Source organism: Urocampus carinirostris, unplaced genomic scaffold (assembly GCF_059441175.1).
Source record: "Urocampus carinirostris isolate Australia breed hairy pipefish unplaced genomic scaffold, RoL_Ucar_1.0 HiC_scaffold_139, whole genome shotgun sequence".
NCBI lineage: Eukaryota > Metazoa > Chordata > Actinopteri > Syngnathiformes > Syngnathidae > Urocampus > Urocampus carinirostris.
Genome location: NW_028283244.1, coordinates 25,001 through 34,021, shown reverse-complemented (window position 1 = coordinate 34,021; position 9,021 = coordinate 25,001). Strand labels below are relative to the sequence as shown.

Genomic DNA, 9,021 nt, shown 5'->3' with positions numbered 1-9,021 from the left:
GCGGGCACAAGTCCCCCAACACTAGCCCAGTTCTCAGCCACTAGTGGCGGGCACAATTCCCCAAACACCGGTCCGATAATACGCGCGCATATCTTCAAACACCGGCCCGATAATACGCGCACAATTCCCCAAACACCGGCGCGGATTTCAGCCACTATTGGCGGGCACAAGTCCCCCAACACTAGCCCGGGATTCAGCCACTAGTGGCGGGCACGATTCCCCAAACACCGGTCCGATAATACGCGCGCATATCCCCAAACACCGGCCCGATAAAACGCGCACAATTCCCCAAACACCGGCGCGGATTTCAGCCACTATTGGCGGGCACAAGTCCCCCAACACTAGCCCGGGATTCAGCCACTAGTGGCGGGCACGATTCCCCAAACACCGGTCCGATAATACGCGCGCATATCCCCAAACACCGGCCCGATAAAACGCGCACAATTCCCCAAACACCGGCGCGGATTTCAGCCACTATTGGCGGGCACAAGTCCCCCAACACTAGCCCGGGATTCAGCCACTAGTGGCGGGCACAATTCCCCAAACACCGGTCCGATAATACGCGCGCATATCCCCAAACACCGGCCCGATAATACGCGCGCAATTCCCCAAACACCGGCCCGGATTTCAGCCACTAGTGGCGGGCACAAGTCCCCCAACACTAGCCCGGGATTCAGCCACTAGTGGCGGGCACGATTCCCCAAACACCGGTCCGATAATACGCGCGCATATCCCCAAACACCGGCCCGATAATACGCGCACAATTCCCCAAACACCGGCGCGGATTTCAGCCACTATTGGAGGGCACAAGTCCCCCAACACTAGCCAAGTTCTCAGCCACTAGTGGCGGGCACAATTCCCCAAACACCGGTCCGATAATACGCGCGCATATCCCCAAACACCGGCCCGATAATACGCGCACAATTCCCCAAACACCGGCGCGGATTTCAGCCACTATTGGCGGGCACAAGTCCCTCAACACTAGCCCGGGATTCAGCCACTAGTGGCGGGCACGATTCCCCAAACACCGGTCCGATAATACGCGCGCATATCCCCAAACACCGGCCCGATAATACGCGCACAATTCCCCAAACACCGGCCCGGATTTCAGCCACTAGTGGCGGGCACAAGTCCCCCAACACTAGCCAAGTTCTCAGCCACTAGTGGCGGGCACAATTCCCCAAACACCGGTCCGATAATACGCGCGCATATCCCCAAACACCGGCCCGATAATACGCGCACAATTCCCCAAACACCGGCGCGGATTTCAGCCACTATTGGCGGGCACAAGTCCCTCAACACTAGCCCGGGATTCAGCCACTAGTGGCGGGCACGATTCCCCAAACACCGGTCCGATAATACGCGCGCATATCCCCAAACACCGGCCCGATAATACGCGCACAATTCCCCAAACACCGGCGCGGATTTCAGCCACTATTGGCGGGCACAAGTCCCTCAACACTAGCCCGGGATTCAGCCACTAGTGGCGGGCACGATTCCCCAAACACCGGTCCGATAATACGCGCGCATATCCCCAAACACCGGCCCGATAATACGCGCACAATTCCCCAAACACCGGCCCAGATTTCAGCCACTAGTGGCGGGCACAAGTCCCCCAACACTAGCCCGGGATTCAGCCACTAGTGGCGGGCACAAGTCCCCAAACACTAGCCAAGTTCTCAGCCACTAGTGGCGGGCACAATTCCCCAAACACCGGTCCGATAATACGCGCGCATATCCCCAAACACCGGCCCGATAATACGCGCACAATTCCCCAAACACCGGCGCGGATTTCAGCCACTATTGGCGGGCACAAGTCCCCCAACACTAGCCCGGGATTCAGCCACTAGTGGCGGGCACAATTCCCCAAACACCGGTCCGATAATACGCGCGCATATCCCCAAACACCGGCCCGATAATATGCGCACAATTCCCCAAACACCGGCCCGGATTTCAGCCACTAGTGGCGGGCACAAGTCCCCAAACACTAGCCAAGTTCTCAGCCACTAGTGGCGGGCACAATTCCCCAAACACCGGCCCGATAATACGCGCGCAAATCCCCAAACACCGGCCCGATAATACGCGCACAATTCCCCAAACACCGGCCCGATAATACGCGCGCAATTCCCCAAACACCGGCCCGATAATACGCGCGCAATTCCCCAAACACCGGCCCGATAATACGCGCACATTTCCCCAAACACCGGCGCGGATTTCAGCCACTATTGGCGGGCACAAGTCCCCCAACACTAGCCCGGGATTCAGCCACTATTGGCGGGCACAAGTCCCCCAACACTAGCCCGGGATTCAGCCACTAGTGGCGGGCACGATTCCCCAAACACCGGCCCGGCGCTGAGTATATGGCCTCCGAAAGGCCCATACATTCAGACGGGTCCATGTATTTTCAACGACAGCAGCAGTACCGCCAAAATCCATGCAGCGGCGCTGGATTTATGGCCTCCGAAAGGCCCATTCATTCAGACGGGTCCATGTATTTTCAGCGACAGCCGCAGTACCGCCAAAATCCATGCAGAGGCGCTGAGTTTATGGCCTCCGAAAGGCCCATTCATTCAGACGGGTCCATGTATTTTCAGCGACAGCAGCAGTACCGCCAAAATCCATGCAGCGGCGCTGTATTTATGGCCTCCGAAAGGCCCATTCATTACCAACGGGGCTGCAGTAGCATCCCGCGGCCACGCAGGGGCAGATATTGTGAGGGAATTACATGGTAGTGGACGGAGCGCCCATGCATTTCCAATGGGAGTGCAGTACCTCAAAAATCCGCTCCAAGCCACCGAACTTGAGGGCCCGACGTTCCCTCAACACTAGCCCAGTGCAATCGACATTTCGTTCTGTGTACATTGTTACACAGAATGACAATACAAGGGAATTATTATTATTATTATTATAATTATGATGTATTCAGCCACTAGTGGCGGGCACAATACCCCAAACACTGGCCCGGCGCTGGCTGAGTTTATGGCCTCCGAAAGGCCCATACATTCAGACGGGTCCATGTATTTTCAGTTTTCCGTAGCAGGTGTGATTGTTTGTTTAATTAGGTAGTTTGTGTTGGTGACGGTGTTCCTAACTGTGGTGGCTTGTTTGTAGAATGTGGGGCCCTGCGTTTGTGTTATGTTGATTTCTGGTAATTTACTTTTTACTAAGTAGTCTTTCAGGTTTTTGTTTCTTTTAAAGGCTGAGATGATTTTGTAATCTTGGATTATGCTTGTGTTCTGTAGTGTCTGATTTATATTTTGTCCATTCATTCAGACGGGTCCATGTATTTTCAGCGACAGCCGCAGTACCGCCAAAATCCATGCAGCGGCGCTGGATTTATGGCCTCCGAAAGGCCCATTCATTCAGACGGGTCCATGTATTTTCAGCGACAGCCGCAGTACCGCCAAAATCCATGCAGAGGCGCTGAGTTTATGGCCTCCGAAAGGCCCATACATTCAGACGGGTCCATGTATTTTCAGCGACAGCCGCAGTACCGCCAAAATCCATGCAGCGGCGCTGGATTTATAGCCTCCGAAAGGCCCATTCATTCCCAACGGGGCTGCAGTAGCATCCCGCGGCCACGCGGGGGCAGATATTGTGAGGGAATTACATGGTAGTGGACGGAGCGCCCATGCATTTCCAATGGGAGTGCAGTACCTCAAAAATCCGCTCCAAGCCACCGAACTTGAGGGCCCGACGTTCCCTCAACACTAGCCCAGTGCAATCGACATTTCGTTCTGTGTACATTGTTACACAGAATGACAATACAAGGGAATTATTATTATTATTATTATAATTATGATGTATTCAGCCACTAGTGGCGGGCACAATACCCCAAACACTGGCCCGGCGCTGGCTGAGTTTATGGCCTCCGAAAGGCCCATACATTCAGACGGGTCCATGTATTTTCAGTTTTCCGTAGCAGGTGTGATTGTTTGTTTAATTAGGTAGTTTGTGTTGGTGACGGTGTTCCTAACTGTGGTGGCTTGTTTGTAGAATGTGGGGCCCTGCGTTTGTGTTATGTTGATTTCTGGTAATTTACTTTTTACTAAGTAGTCTTTCAGGTTTTTGTTTCTTTTAAAGGCTGAGATGATTTTGTAATCTTGGATTATGCTTGTGTTCTGTAGTGTCTGATTTATATTTTGTCCATTCATTCAGACGGGTCCATGTATTTTCAGCGACAGCCGCAGTACCGCCAAAATCCATGCAGCGGCGCTGAGTTTATGGCCTCCGAAAGGCCCATTCATTCAGACGGGTCCATGTATTTTCAGCGACAGCCGCAGTACCGCCAAAATCCATGCAGCGGCGCTGGGTTTATGGAATCCGAAAGGCCCATTCATTCAGACGGGTCCATGTATTTTCAACGACAGCCGCAGTACCGCCAAAATCCATGCAGCGGCGCTGTATTTATGGCCTCCGAAAGGCCCATTCATTCCCAACGGGGCTGCAGTAGCATCCCGCGGCCACGCAGGGGCAGATATTGTGAGGGAATTACATGGTAGTGGACGGAGCGCCCATGCATTTCCAATGGGAGTGCAGTACCTCAAAAATCCGCTCCAAGCCACCGAACTTGAGGGCCCGACGTTCCCTCAACACTAGCCCAGTGCAATCGACATTTCGTTCTGTGTACATTGTTACACAGAATGACAATACAAGGGAATTATTATTATTATTATTATTATTATGTATTCAGCCACTAGTGACGGGCACAATTCCCCAAACACTGGCCCGGCGCTGAGTTTATGGCCTCCGAAAGGCCCATACATTCAGACGGGTCCATGTATTTTCAGTTTTCCCTAGTAGGTGTGATTGTTTGTTTAATTAGGTAGTTTGTGTTGGTGACGGTGTTCCTAACTGTGGTGGCTTGTTTGTAGAATGTGGGGCCCTGCGTTTGTGTTATGTTGATTTCTGGTAATTTACTTTTTACTAAGTAGTCTTTCAGGTTTTTGTTTCTTTTAAAGGCTGAGATGATTTTGTAATCTTGGATTATGCTTGTGTTCTGTAGTGTCTGATTTATATTTTGTCCATTCATTCAGACGGGTCCATGTATTTTCAGCGACAGCCGCAGTACCGCCAAAATCCATGCAGCGGCGCTGAGTTTATGGCCTCCGAAAGGCCCATTCATTCAGACGGGTCCATGTATTTTCAGCGACAGCCGCAGTACCGCCAAAATCCATGCAGCGGCGCTGGGTTTATGGAATCCGAAAGGCCCATTCATTCAGACGGGTCCATGTATTTTCAACGACAGCCGCAGTACCGCCAAAATCCATGCAGCGGCGCTGTATTTATGGCCTCCGAAAGGCCCATTCATTCCCAACGGGGCAGCAGTAGCATCGCGCGGCCACGCGGGGGCAGATATTGTGAGGGAATTACATTGTAGTGGACGGAGCGCCCATGTATTCCTATGGGCAATGCATTTCCAATGGGAGTGCAGTACCTCAAAAATCCGCTAGAGGGCCCCAAACTTGAGGGCCCGGCGTTCCCTCAAGTGCCGATTTTATACCCCCTTCTCCAGCCGACAGCCAGAATTATATTAGGGACTCGCAATTTTGAGAGGTGAGCACCAGGGCTAATCAGCGGCCACCCGTGACCATTGAGTCCGACAGAGCAGAGGCTAGGGGCGGCCTCGCATCTCGCAATTACCGAGGGAAGATGCCGGTTCTCGAAAAATTTCTAAGTTTTTCAAATTTTAAAGTATTGAAGTATTTAGGGCGCTTCCCGCGGCCCTGGCTTTTGCATGTACCCCTCTAAGCTCCGGTTCTCGAAAAATGTCTAAGTTTTTCAAACTTTAAAGTATTGAAGCCGGACTTCCGCGGAGGCTGACAGGGGGCCTCCATCGAAGCACCCTTCACCCCCGGGTGAGCCGGCGTCGGCCCACGGGCCTGCCGGTTCCCCAACTGAGCGATTGGCACACGAGACCCGCCTCGGAGGGCCCACGTCGGCCGGCGCAAGCCGGTGTTCGGGCGTGCGGCTCCTCCGGCTTTGCGGGTCAAGCTCCAGCGCCGAGGATACTAGGCAAACGTTGGGCCCCCCCGAGCCGAGTGGATACCCGCCTCAGAAAGAGCTGGGGCGGTACGTACGGACGGCCTCACTAAGAGGGAACGGAAGCTACTAAAGCACACGTATAACTGTCCGATGTGCGAACGAAAGTGAGGCCGGACGAATCCGATACGAGTTACGAGTGAGGCGGGATCCACGGCTGGCACTCGCGGGGCCCTCTTGCGAAACCATGCCTCGGCGTGAACCTTTTGGCGGCAGAACCAAGACGAACCGAGGTCGAGCTTCCGTCTCGAGCCACACCCAGACGTCCGACCGTCGCGGAGCCCGACGCCACGCGTGCTAGGGCTCCGCGCGAAACATCGTTTCACGACACCCGCTCGTCAGCCCGTCCGAACGTATACGAGTGTCGCGCGGCCCCCCGGGCCCGGCTGTAGCCACAGCCTCGTCCCGGACCAGGGCCGCACCGCCACCAGCAGCGCCCCCCCGGCGGCAGACGCACTCTGGTTGATCCTGCCAGTAGCATATGCTTGTTTTCAAGATTAAGCCATGCATGTCTAAGTACGAATGGCCAGTACAGTGAAACTGCGAACGGCTCATTAAATCAGTTATGGTTCCTTTGATCGCTCCACCGTTACTTGGATAACTGTGGCAAATCCAGAGCTAATACATGCAAACGAGCGCCGACTCGCGGGCGGGGCTCCGGCCTCGCCCCGGGGACGCGTGCATTTATCAGACACAAAAACCCACGCGGTGTCCGGCGGGCGGGGGCTCAGCCGTCGCGCGCGTCCCCCGCGTCCGGCCTCCGCCTCTCCGGGCGGGGGCGTAAGCGGCGCGGGCGGCTCCGCGCGCGCCGGTCCTCGTTCCGCCGGCCCGGCCCCCCCTTTGTGTTGACTCAGGATAACCTCGTGCCGATCGCTCGCCCACCCGAGGCGGCGACGACTCATTCGAATGTCTGCCCTATCAACTTTCGATGGTAGACTCTGCGCCTACCATGGTGACCACGGGTAACGGGGAATCAGGGTTCGATTCCGGAGAGGGAGCATGAGAAACGGCTACCACATCCAAGGAAGGCAGCAGGCGCGCAAATTACCCACTCCCGACACGGGGAGGTAGTGACGAAAAATAACAATACGGGACTCGTTCGAGTCTCCGTAATTGGAATGAGCCGAACACAAACCCATCGGCCAGCATCCATTGGAGGGCAAGTCTGGTGCCAGCAGCCGCGGTAATTCCAGCTCCAATAGCGTATTTTAAAGTTGCTGCAGTTAAAAAGCTCCTAGTTGGACCCCGGGACGCGAGCTGACGGTCCGCCGCGAGGCGTGCATCCGTCTGTCCCAGCCCCTGCCTCTCGGCAAAAGCCCCCGTGATGCCCTTCGCTGGGTGTCACTCGCGGGGCCCGAAGCGTTTACTTTGAGGAAATTAGAGTGTTCAAAGCAGGCCACACGGCCGCCCCTGCATATCGCAGCTGGGAATAATGGAATAGGACTCCGGTTCTATTTTGTGGGTTGTCATGAACTGGGGCCATGATTAAGAGGGACGGCCGGGGGCATTCGTACTGCGCCGCTAGAGGTGAAATTCTTGGACCGGCGCAAGACGGACGAGAGCGAAAGCATTTGCCAAGAATGTTTTCATTAATCAAGAACGAAAGTCGGAGGTTCGAAGACGATCAGATACCGTCCTAGTTCCGACCATAAACGATGCCGACTCGCGATCCGGCGGCGTTATTCCCATGACCCGCCGAGCAGCACCCGGGAAACCGACCAAGTGTCTGGGTTCCGGGGGGAGTATTGTTGCAAAGCTGAAACTTAAAGGAATTGACGGAAGGGCACCACCAGGAGTGGAGCATGCGGCTTAATTTGACTCAACACGGGAAACCTCACCCGGCCCGGACACGGAAAGGATTGACAGATTGAAGGCTCTTTCTCGATACCGTGGGTGGTGGTGCATGGCCGTTCGTAGTTGGTGGAGCGATTTGTCTGGTTAATTCCGATAACGAACGAGACTCAAACATACTAAATAGTACCGCGGCCCCCCGCGCGGTCGGCGGCAGAAAACTTCTTAGAGGGACAAGTGGCTCTCAGCCACACGAGAATGAGCAATAACAGGTCTGTGATGCCCTTAGATGTCCGGGGCTGCACGCGCGCCACACTGAGCGTATAAGCGCGTCGTCTATCCCCGCGCCGGCAGGCGCGGGTAATCCTATGAACCCCGCTCGTGACAGGGCCTGGGGATTGCAATTATTTCCCACCAACGAGGAATTCCCAGTAAGCGCGGGTCATTAGCCTGCGTTGATTAAGTCCCTGCCCTTTGTACACACCGCCCGTCGCTACTACCGATCGGATGGCTTAGTGAGGTCCTCGGATAGTCCCCGCCGGGGCCGGCCCCGGCTCCGGCGGTGTGCCAGAAGACGGTCGAACTTGACTATCTAGAGGAAGTAAAAGTCGTAACAAGGTTTCTGTAGGTGAACCTGCAGAAGGATCATTAACGTACGAGCGGCAGCAGATCCGCCTCGGTACACCCCCGACGAGCCAGACGCCGAGGGCGGCGGGTCGTCGCAGGCGGAGGAAGAGGGTAGACCGGGACGGGACGGGACGGGGGGCGCGGCGCGGGTCACTCCCGGGCCGCGCGTCGGAGCGAGTTCGGCGGGCGCCACGCGGCGCGGCGCGAGGCGAGAAAAGGCGGCGGGCGATGTCGCGCTACCTCCGTGCGAGCGGGGTAGCGCGCTCGTCCGACGACCCCAGTAGCGCGGCGCGGCGCGACGACAGGCGACCGCCAGCGACGGGCGAAAGGCGGCGGCCGTGCGCGGGACCCCCGTAACCGGGGAATCCCCCTATGCCGACGACCCTAGCTCGGCGCGGTTCTCGCGCTTCCGGCGCGCGCTTCCGGGGCGGCACTCGCCTCGACGACCTCCCGTCCTTTAAAGGTAACGGTTCGGGCCGGCGCCCCGGCGTCCGTCCGCCCGTCGGTGTCGCGTGTCCGTGCGGCGCGGGGCTGCTCTCGGCGAGGGTCGCCGAGCAAGCG

The 9,021-nt window shown here is 56.2% G+C and overlaps 1 non-coding gene across 1 annotated transcript; it reads left to right on the top strand.

The window, feature by feature from the left end:
* Nucleotides 1-6,497: 6,497 nt before the first annotated feature.
* On the top strand, nt 6,498-8,484 carry LOC148345016 (18S ribosomal RNA). The gene has a single exon (XR_015848918.1). It is a non-coding gene; the product is annotated as an 18S ribosomal RNA (ribosomal RNA).
* Nucleotides 8,485-9,021: the final 537 nt, after the last annotated feature.